The 10,984-nt window shown below is 39.4% G+C and overlaps 1 pseudogene; it reads left to right on the plus strand.

Moving 5' to 3' along the window:
• Positions 1-5,302: 5,302 nt before the first annotated feature.
• LOC127682119 (60S ribosomal protein L34-like) lies at positions 5,303-5,644 on the plus strand (annotated as a pseudogene).
• Positions 5,645-10,984: the final 5,340 nt, after the last annotated feature.

The following is a 10,984-nucleotide window of genomic DNA, read 5'->3' on the forward strand; positions in this document are numbered from 1 at the left end:
TGCTGACATTGTTTATCAGCTGTTGGAGTTCTCTAGTAGAATATTTGGGGTTACTTATTTATACTATTGTATGATCTGCAAATAGTGATACCTTGACTTCCTTTCCAATTTATATCACTTTGACCTCCTTTTGTTGTCTAATTGCTCTACCTGTAACTTTGAGTACTGTATTAAATGGATTGGGAGAGTGTGGACAGCCTTGTCTTGTCCCTGATTTTAGTGGAATTGCTTCAAGTTTCTCTCCATTTAATTTGATGTTGGCTGTTGGTTTGCTATATATTGCTTTTATTATGTTTTGGTATATGCCTTGAATTCCTGATCTCTCAAAGACTTTTAACATGAAGTGGTGTTCTATTTATAACATTTTTTTACTTCGAAAGAAAATGCATTATGTTAGATCCTGGTCCTCCAGTTACTGTGGGACATTTGCATCTTTCCCAACTTCCTTGAGCATTAGTATGCTCTTTTATAAAACTAATATAATTTCTTATTGTTTTCATAAATATACTATCAAAATCTTGGTCATATTACCAGGCATTTTGTAAGGTGCACAAAATTAATAACTGCTTATTTATTGCCAATACTGTTTTGGGTTTTTTAATCATCATTGTTAGGATTTATAATAGCAAAACTCCAGTTATTGACAGCAACATGTGCTATACCAGCCCATGTCTGAATGAAATGGTGAGATCTGACCCTGGCACAATGCACTGGCTGCTTTAGAGAATGATGTGCTAACCTTGCATTATTAACTTACCTGACAGCAGATGGTACTCTGAGATAGTTTTACCCCTGGGAGTTACACTATGTAGCTGTGTATTTGATTGGGAAAGCCACACTAGCACTGAACCAACAGTGACCAACATCTGCAGAACTGGAGACTCTGGGAAGGAAAAATAATAAAGAAGGCTGTTTACATAACTTAATGTATCTCTTTTATGATATAAATGTTAGTGACAGACATCATTCTCTCCAGCAAACTCTCTGAAGTCCTTCCTATCTGAGGAACTCTAAAAATTGAATGCTTTGTTGTTTGAGAATTTTATATATGCATATAATATTTTGGGTTTTTTCCTTATTTTTTATATTCTATATTCTTTGTTTACATTCCAAATGATTTCCCCTTTCCCCGTTTCCCCCTTCCCATAAGTCCTATAAGCCCTCTTCCCTCTGCCTGTTCCCCAAACAACCCCCTCCCACTTCTCTGTCCTGGAGATCCCCTACATTGCTGCATCAAGCCTTTCCAGGACCAGGGCCCTCTCTTTCCTTCTTGGGAATCATTTGCTATGTGAATTGTGCCTTGGGTATTCAGAGCTTCTGTGATCAAACACATCCCCTACTCCCTCTAATGCCTCCCCTATACTAACCACCACTTTTCCCTCCCGATTTTATTTAGTTGTTGTAAAAATCTATTGAGTTCAGATAGTGCTGCTTATATGTACAGGGATTTAGGAACATCTAGTAAAATATGAATAGCCTCTCAATTGCTACAATCCTAAAGAAAATGGACTTTTCTTTCACCCAAAGCCATCAACTGCAAATAGGTCTTCAAATAAGTATAGAGCTTTATGAGACCTTCCCTTATCTGTGCTCAGACTTTGGCTAGCTTCATCTTCTCCAGATCTTGTGCATGCAATCACAGATTCTTTGAGTTCATTTGTAGAAGGGTGGTGTCGTATCTAAAGAATGTTGTTTTACTACAGGTATCTACTACCTCTGAATCTTAAAATATTTTTGTCCCTCTTCTGTGATGAGATGAAACGTTCTGCAAAGAGGTATAATATAGTCATTCCATTTAGAGATGACCAGTTCATAATCTGTTATTCCTTGCATATTGTCCAGCTATAGGTCTCAGTATTAAGCAAAGTATATTATAAAAAGAATAGTCTCCAATGAGGGTTGAGAGATGCACTAATCTAGAACTTAGGGGGCAGTTTATGGCTTTGACCATTTAAAAAAATATTAATGTGGCCTGCATCAGCCAGTTATGGGGCTTGGGCCCAGGTAACAATATAAGGCATGAGTTTCCATCAGAAGGTGATTACTTACTCTCATTCAGGCTACAATTGAATCAGTGGGTATATATTACTAAGACAAGTGCTATTGAAAATTACAGGGTTCACAGATGAACAACACAGTTGATGGCTTTTCCTTCATAGAACCTTGCAGCACTGTAAAAGCTAGCTTGTAGGAAGGCAGCTTCCAGGGTAATACCAGTTTGATAGCTTTATTCTCTAGAAATCAACGTTGTGGTATCTTCAGCAGTGAAGTATTAGCCTAAGTTTGTATTCTAGGTACAGTGGCAATAGTCTGTGACATATGTAGAGAGAAGGGAAAGGTGGTAGAACCCCCCTTAACCAACAACTCAGAATTTTAACTCAAGCCTAGCACTGTGCTTTACTTATTTGATAACACATTGTGTGTAGGGGGAAGCACTACCCCCTTTATAGGGTTACTCCAATTAAAACCTTATATATGTACATAGTTTAGTCTACTTGTGTGGAGGTAAGTTTTCATGTCTTGTGTTCACAGGCTTTAGTATTAGTTATACCTCTCATATTCAGTCTTTTATCCTGCCCTTCTATCCTCCATTCTAACTCTAACTTTTCCACTGTTCCTGTTCCCCATGTCCCTCATACCAACTACATTCTGCTTCCCTTCCATTAACCTATCCCCTGACCTCTTATGAGTCCCCTGTCATCTATGAGAACTCTAATATAAACACACATATATGATTGAAAGTTAGCATCCAAACTTAAAATAGAATGTGTGATGTTTGTCTTCCTGGGTCCACATTACCTCACTCATAATGCTCCATCCATTTACCTGTGAATATAATTTTTCTTTACAGCTAAATAATATTCCATTGTGTATATGAGCTGCATTTTCGCTATCAATATGCCTTAGTTAAGGTTTATATTGCTGTGATTAAATAGCATGACCACAAGCAACTTGAGGAGAAATTCCGTATTCCATCACCCAGGAAAGAAAAACCCTTTCTCCCCAATTTGCTTTCGGTAGGAGAGTCATTTTCACAATATTAATCCTACCAATCCATGATCATGGAGGTCATTCCATCTTCTAATATCTTATTCAGTATTTTTCTTCTGCCTTTTATATTTTTTAATTGTGCAAACCTTTTACTTCCTTGGTTAAACAATTTAACCTAAGATAATATTTTTTTAATGCTATGGTTAATAAAATTATTTTCCTGATTTCTTTTTCATTACATTTGTTTGTTTACAAAAAAAAGCTACTAAGATTTGCCAAAGTCAAGTCAAGTCTGTGGGGATATTATGTTAATTAAGTGATTTTTCCCCCAAGTCTCAACTCACTGTGAGTGTACCATCCTTATGCAGGTGGCCTTGAATTGTGAATTGTGTAAGAGCCAACAAACAGTATTCCTCTGCATCAGTTGTGACTCCAGGTTCCTGCATTTAATACTTGCCCAGAGTTCCTTTGATTGTGGACTATGATTTGGAATTGTATGCTGAAACACATTCTTTCCTCCAAAGCTTCTTTGATCAATGTATTTTATCACAATAATGGAAACCCTAACTAACACACTTGCCTTGTTCTAGGTCACAGAATTTTGCCTAGGTCACAGGGTATTTTGTCTGCATGTGTGTTTGTACACTGTGTGCATGGCTGGTATCATATGGAGATCAGAAGGGGGTGACAAAACCTTTAGAACTTTAGAGATGTTTGTGAATGACCATATACTTGATAGGAGTTGAAAGAAAGTCTTATGGAAAAGCACCCAGTGCTCTTAACTGCTGAGCCATCTCTTCAGACCCTCAATAAACTTTTTTATTGTTTCTAATATTTTATCTAAATATAACATGTTAGGATACTTTTTTTCTCATCCTGTCTAATTATTGTTCTGTGGGTCTCTAGTATCATGATGAGAATCTCTTTTTATAAATTTAGGTTTTATTTTGCTTTGTCTTTTTCTGCAATCTCTTTTAAACCCTTTGGCATTCTTTTTCTTCTATGTCAATAAAATTTATGTCTTTCCATGTTTCTCAAAACTCCCCTCTGTTCTGTTCATACATCTATTTTTAAAACTCTTCTTTACTGAATGATCAACTTGCTATTTCTTGTCTTTTATCCAAATCTCTGTTTTCAAATAATTCTGTTTGAAAGGCTTCCACTGAGGTTTTTTTTTTTTTTTTTTTTTTTTTTTTCTCACTAAGGTTTTGATTTCCAGAATGAGTTCTGTTTGTTCTTCAGCAATTCCATCTTTTGGCTTGTCTTCTTTATCTACCTCAGTCCTTTGTTTTAGTCTTCTTTGAGTTGTTGGAACATAGTTATATTGAATCCTTTGTCTGGAAATTCTTCTAGATAGTTATAATTATGGTGAATTAGTATGCAGACTTAGTAATGGGGGATTAATCACATTGAGAAACATTCCACAGGACTAGTCCAATCCAGTTCTGAAGGCCCTGCTCCTGATACCATCACATTGTATAACTGATTCCTAGTTTTAGAGACACAAACATTCAGATTTTATCATATGTATATTAAAATGATATATTCAAATTTAATCAGCATAGTTACCGATGAGTTGCATAATGATAACTAAGCAAAGAAGTAGAAATGTGCAAATGAGATGCCTCACTGCATATTGCTGTACATTTTTATATTATTTCTAAGTGCAAAAATGATAGCCACCTTTCCTAAAAATTAAAGGACCACACAAAATGTAGAAATACAGTTCATCAATACCATATCCCTAAAATGCAATTAACTTCATTTAAGCCCCTTCACTGAATAACTTATAGATAAAAATATGAAACTAGAAGAATAATATTACTTTTCTTCCGATTTTTACTCCACGAATACCATGCTAAAATAGGGATGGAAACTGGTATTAAAAAAAAAAAAAATGTTACTCTTACTTACCGGATACTAATGGCCTGCAAACCTGTCAGCATTTCAAAGAAAACAAGGCAGGTAGCACTATCCGCATCAAAAACAACCACTGAAACTAAGTAATGTCACTTGCAGAATGAGTAAATGGTGTACAGCCACTTTAAGCATAATTTCCACATAATAGGTGCAAATAGACACCTGAAAGGGAGTCTTCCTGCTGAGACCAAAAGCAAATGGAGCTGAGCAGAAACACGGCACTATTGTTGCAATAACAATCAAGATAGTGGGTGACAGAAACAGAAAAGAAATGGAAACAGCCAGGAAACCCTCCTTACATTTAGTGTCTGAAGATTTCTTTCAAGAAAAATTCAAGGTGTCCCCGCCTTTAAAGTGTAATGAATAGGGACAGCATTTAGAGGCAATCACAATGGTCCAGCATTTGACATCCTATCTTAAGCTTTCCTATAATACAGTCTCTAACAAAACTAGGCTGTTCTTAACCCCTGGTTATAGAATTATATGCCTTTATATCTAGGCACCAACATCTGTATGTGGTATGTACTCAAGCAGACTTCAAGGAGTCCATGCTGTGAGACCTAAAGTCCTTATGAGATTATCTAAAATGAAAAACCATGTCAGTAGGGCCCGTGGTGTTTCCACGGGCACCAATTGTGTCCATGTCAAGATCCAATGTGAGTTTCTTACTGAAAAGCAGAAAATCATTGTGAAAGTATTGAAGGCACAATCTTAGAGTCAGAGAGCAAAATAAAATGTGAAGCATTTTTTAAAATTGAGGTAAGTCGATGGAACAGAAACAGATTTCTCCACGGTAGATCCTTTAAAGATACTGGACCAAATTTGAAATCAAGAAAAATCAAACTAATATGCTAAAGAGGATGAATATAAAAATAAATGGAATCAGGGATGGTTGACCTAAAAAATGGAGATAAGAAAAAATATCAGCTAGAATGAGGCTCAACAAGAATAAACAGCATTTGATTATCAAACCATCCAGGCTGCAGAAAACAACACATACTCTTCCTTCATGGACCATGGGAAATAGAAAAATATACACTACAATAAATGTTGTAGTCTGGTCACTTTGGGGTGCATCAGATTTAAAATGGTGTTCAAAATATGCCAAACTATATCAATATTAAAACTAGTTGGTGAGCCTGCACACTCAGCTTACCTTTACAAAGCAGGACAGAAAGGATTGCAGAGAGCAGAGGCCCTTCTGCTCAAAAAATGGAAGTACCATGGTTGTGGTCTAAGTTAGGAAGAGCAAGAAGTACAATGTGGGAGTGTATTTTCAGTATGGGGCACTATAGCACTATTCCACCAACAGGCTGGCTCACACAGTAAAAAGACACTTTTCGGGTGGCAGCAGCGGTGGTGGCAGCACAGCAGTGGCTGGTCCAGCTGAAGGGCCATCAGCAGTGGAACCAAGGTGACACAGGGTCCAGTTAGGGCCTCATCCATGACCACTGACCTTCGCTGGCCAGCCGGTCTGCAAGCAGCGGCAGATTTATGGTGCCTCTCACCACACAGAAGCAACTTCAGAACTCTGCCTCCCGCCAGTCACGAGAGACTTGCCTCCATCGTGGTTCTCGGACTCCAGAGAGATCAGACAGACTAAGGTACGCAAACATAACCCGAGGCCATCTCGGGGGTCTAAGCCCAACGAGCATTGGCCAGCACCCAGGCCCTGGGCTGTTCCGGGGGCCATCAGGGTGCCAACCCAGCCAGGAGTTTTTTTGCCCGGCCTGGCGTGTGCACCGCCATTTTGCCTACAGGACACCAGAGAGCTCTAGCAGGCAAAGCCAGCTAACAGGCATAGCCCAAGGCTAACATAGAGGGGGTCTAGGCCCCAACAGGCCCTGGACTGACCCCCCAAGAACTGGGCTGCCCAGTGGGCCATCTATGTGTCAACCCACTCAGGAGGTTGTTAGCACAGCAGACTCTCCCAGCACCTTCAGGGAGCACGCACGCCCACCATCCTGGCCACCTGACAGAACCAATTAACAGTCATAGCCTGAGGGGATCTTTGCTTGGACCTGGGCCTCCCAGGCTTTTGCCTAGACTCAGGGCCTGAGCAGCTAGGCTAGCCTTGTGTGCACCAACCCAGTTGGGAGATAGGCTGCCCAGCAGAGTGATCAGCACACAGAAAAGGTCCCGGCAGCATACACCCTTCAGCACTCCCTGAAGGTGCAAATGGGCACCATCTGGTTCACAGACACAATCTGGGGCAAAGCACACTAGGCTGGAAGGGCACCAAAGAGGAGGACAGCACATCAGCAATCTGCTACAAGGGAAACCCAGCCATATAGTGTTGCAGAAATAGCCCCAGAGCCCCTCAGGAGGCCCAAACACCAGCCAGAGACAAGACCAACTAACTCCAGAGAACAAGATGGCAAAGGGCAAACACAGGAACACTACGAACAGAAATCTAGGCAATATGGCAGCATCTGAACCAAACTCTCCAACATCAGCAAGTCCTGGTTATGCCAACACACCAGAGAAACAAGATATGGATTTAAAATCACTGGTCATGGGGCTGCTAGAAGAACACAAAAAGAACATAAATGAATCTCTTAAAGAAATACAGGGGAACATGAATAAGCTAGAAACCCATATAATGGAAACACAAAAATCACTTAAAGAAATGCAGGAGAATAAGGCTCAAGAGATAGAAGCCAATAAAGAAGAAACACCATCAAAATCCCAACTCAATTCTTCACAGAGTTAGAAAGAGCAATACTCAAATTCATCTGGAATAACAAAAAACACATGATAGCTAAAACTATTCTCAACAATGAAAGAAATTCTGGGGGTATCAGGATCCCTGACCTCAAGCAATACTACAGAGCAATAGTGTTAAAAACTGCATGGTATTGGTACAGTGACAGGCAGGCAGATAAATGGAACAGGATTGAAGATCCAGAAATGAACCCACACACCTATGGCCACTTGATCCTCAACAAAGGGGCTGAAAACATCCAATGGAAAAAAGATAGCCTTTTCAACAAATGATGCTGGTTCGACTGGAGGTCAGCATGCAGAAGAAGGCAAATTGATCCATCCTTATCTCCTTGTACTAAGCTCAACTCCAAATGGATCAAGGACCTCCACATAAAGCCAGACACTCTGAAGCTAATAGAAAAGAAACTGGAGAAGACCCTTGAGGACATCGGTACAGGAGGAAAGTTCCTGAACAGAACACCAATAGTTTATGCTCTAAGATCAAGAATTGACAAATGGGACCTCATAAAATTACAAAGTTTCTGTAAAGCAAAAGACACCATCAAAAGGGCAAATCGGCAACCAACAAATTGGGAAAAGATCTTCACCAACCCTACATCAGATAGAGGGCTAATATCCAATATATATAAAGAACTCAAGAAGTTAGACTCCAGAAAACCAAATAACCCTATTAAAACTGGAGTACAGAGTTAAACAAAGAATTTTCACCTGAAGAACTTCAGATGGCAGAGAAGCACCTTAAAAAATGCTCAACTTCATTAGTCATTAGGGAAATGCAAATCAAAACAACCCTGAGATTTCACCTTACAACAGTCAGAATGGCTAAGATTAAAAATTCAGGAGATAGCAGGTGTTGGCGAGGATGTGCAGAAAGAGGAACACTCCTCCACTGCTGGTGGGGTTGCAAATTGGTACAACCACTCTGGAAATCTGTCTGGCAGTTCCTCCGAAAACTGGGCACCTCACTTCCAGAAGATCCTGCTATACCACTCCTGGGCATATACCCAGAAGATTCCCCAGCATGTAATAAGGATACATGTTCCACTATGTTCATAGCAGCCCTATTTATAATTGCCAGAAGCTGGAAAGAACCCAGGAATCCCTCAACAGAAGAGTGGATGCAAAAAACGTGGTATATATACACAATAGAGTACTATTCAGCCATTAGAAACAATGAATTCATGAAATTCTTAGGCAAATGGATGGAGCTGGAGAACATCATACTAAGTGAGGTAACCCAGACTCAAAAGATGAATCATGGTATGCACTCACTAATAAGTGGGTGTTAACCTAGAAAACTGGAATACCCAAAACATAATCCACACATCAAATGAAGTACAAGAAGAGCGGAGGAATGGCCCCTTGTTCTGGAAAGACTCAGTGAAGTAGTATAGGGCAGAACAGGGAACTGGGAAGGGCTGGGTGGGAAAACAGGGGGAGGGAAGGGGGCTGATAGGACTTTCGGGGAGTGGGGGTCTAGAAAAAGGGAAATGATTTGAAATGTAAATAAAAAATATATCGAATTAAAAAAAAAACAAAAAGAAAACAAAACAAACAAAAAAACCCACACAAACAACAACAAAAAAAAGATACTTTTCATAATTCAAAGACCAGATTGCGAGTAGAGTACCATCTCTGACTTACCTTTGGTTGATTGGGTTCTCACAAGAATGCATGAATTATTCTCTCTCTCTCTCTCTCTCATCTTTCTTACACAGTTCCTAATTCCACCATGAGAACTACAAATCTTTTTGGCACAGCCTCTATCTAATGAGCTCCCTATCATACTGGGGTTCAGGACGCCATCATATTAATTTGAACGAAATACAAATATTCATTGCTTAACAAGCAACTTTGTTAAACCACTCACTGGGTCACAGATTTACATATTAATGAAAGCCCTGTTGGAGGAGATGGGGAGGGTTTTTTTTTCCAGTTATTTGATACAGTTCTTACGTTTTAAATTCAATGTACTTAAGTTTTACAAAATTTTAAGTGGCTTCTCCCATAGATATAGTATCATATCTTTTACCCCATCTTATTCCTATTCATCTCACACACACACACACACACATATATATGTATATGTGTGTGTGTATATTGATTCCTAACTAGCTGTATACATAAAGCTATGAACTCAATACCACCAACTATGTAAAAAATTCGGACATGGTAATTCATACCTAGTTTTCATGCAAAATAATATTTTAGAAAATAGAGGTTTAGAAGTGGCCAATAATCAAATGAGACAGTTAATTCAGTTGTGCAATGTGCCCTCAGATATTTTCCCATGCCTTATATTACAGTTAGTTACCTGTGAGCCTTTCTTGACAAGGAAGCATATCATCCAATTTTTGCAAAACAGCTGTCAAATACTTAAGTTTTAAAAATGTGCGGCTAAAAGTCTGTTTTTGCCAGTAAAAGTCATGTTTACATCTTTATTACTCTCTATTCTGGTATCTTCCTTTGAAAGCAGGTGGCTCATTTTTCAAAATTAACAAAATACCAAAAATAGATCAAAATGCAAGTTTTACAGATAGATCAGAATACAGCCCAATCAGAGAACTGGCCAGCCCTGCTGCAGGTCATACTGTTGAGATTACACACTCCATGGCCAGCTTTCCTTTGCTGCCACTGTCCATGGAAACCACCAAAGTTAGCTTGAAATCTGTGCTGCCTGTGTCATGCCCAGCAGCAGGGAACATATTTTCACAGTAACTTTAACCACCCTAGTGATCCACCGTACAGATTCCAAAATCTGGAGTCCAAGCATTTTCTGGCTCTTAGACCACTGAACATTGAGTTCTAAATTAAGAACTCTAATCTGAAAAGTAGTACCATGATAATAATGTCTGCAGCCTAGAATCAAGAGTTAGGTGCTTGGCACAGTGTCCTAAAACAATGCAGACTTGAGTGCCGATAAAGTAGCTGACTTAGTACAAGAGTTCATTTTCTCTCCTTGGAGAAGAAATTCCATGGAGGGGTGGCTCCAGTTGGTTTATTTCCTCTTTTATTTCAAGACTCAAAGTCACAAGGACAAAGGGAACAGAAGAGTAGAGGAAAACAAGAACCATCTGCAAACCCCAAAGGCAAATGACAACTGGATGGTGTTAACCAGCGGTAGCCACATAAAGGTATGAAGCAACCTGGGGTTGAGGCCATCAATAAGTCACCCTACTTGTACTGCATATCTGCTCTTCTCCCAAAGTGCGGGTGCAAAGAAGGCTAGTGTACAAAGCTCTGTAGAAATATCACGGAATGACTGGTCCTTCCATAGTCTTAGCAGACAAGCTGAGGGAGTCTCCTTATTTAACATTTAGTTCCCACCTTCCTAGCCCACACACTC

Source organism: Apodemus sylvaticus, chromosome 4, assembly GCF_947179515.1.
Source record: "Apodemus sylvaticus chromosome 4, mApoSyl1.1, whole genome shotgun sequence".
NCBI lineage: Eukaryota > Metazoa > Chordata > Mammalia > Rodentia > Muridae > Apodemus > Apodemus sylvaticus.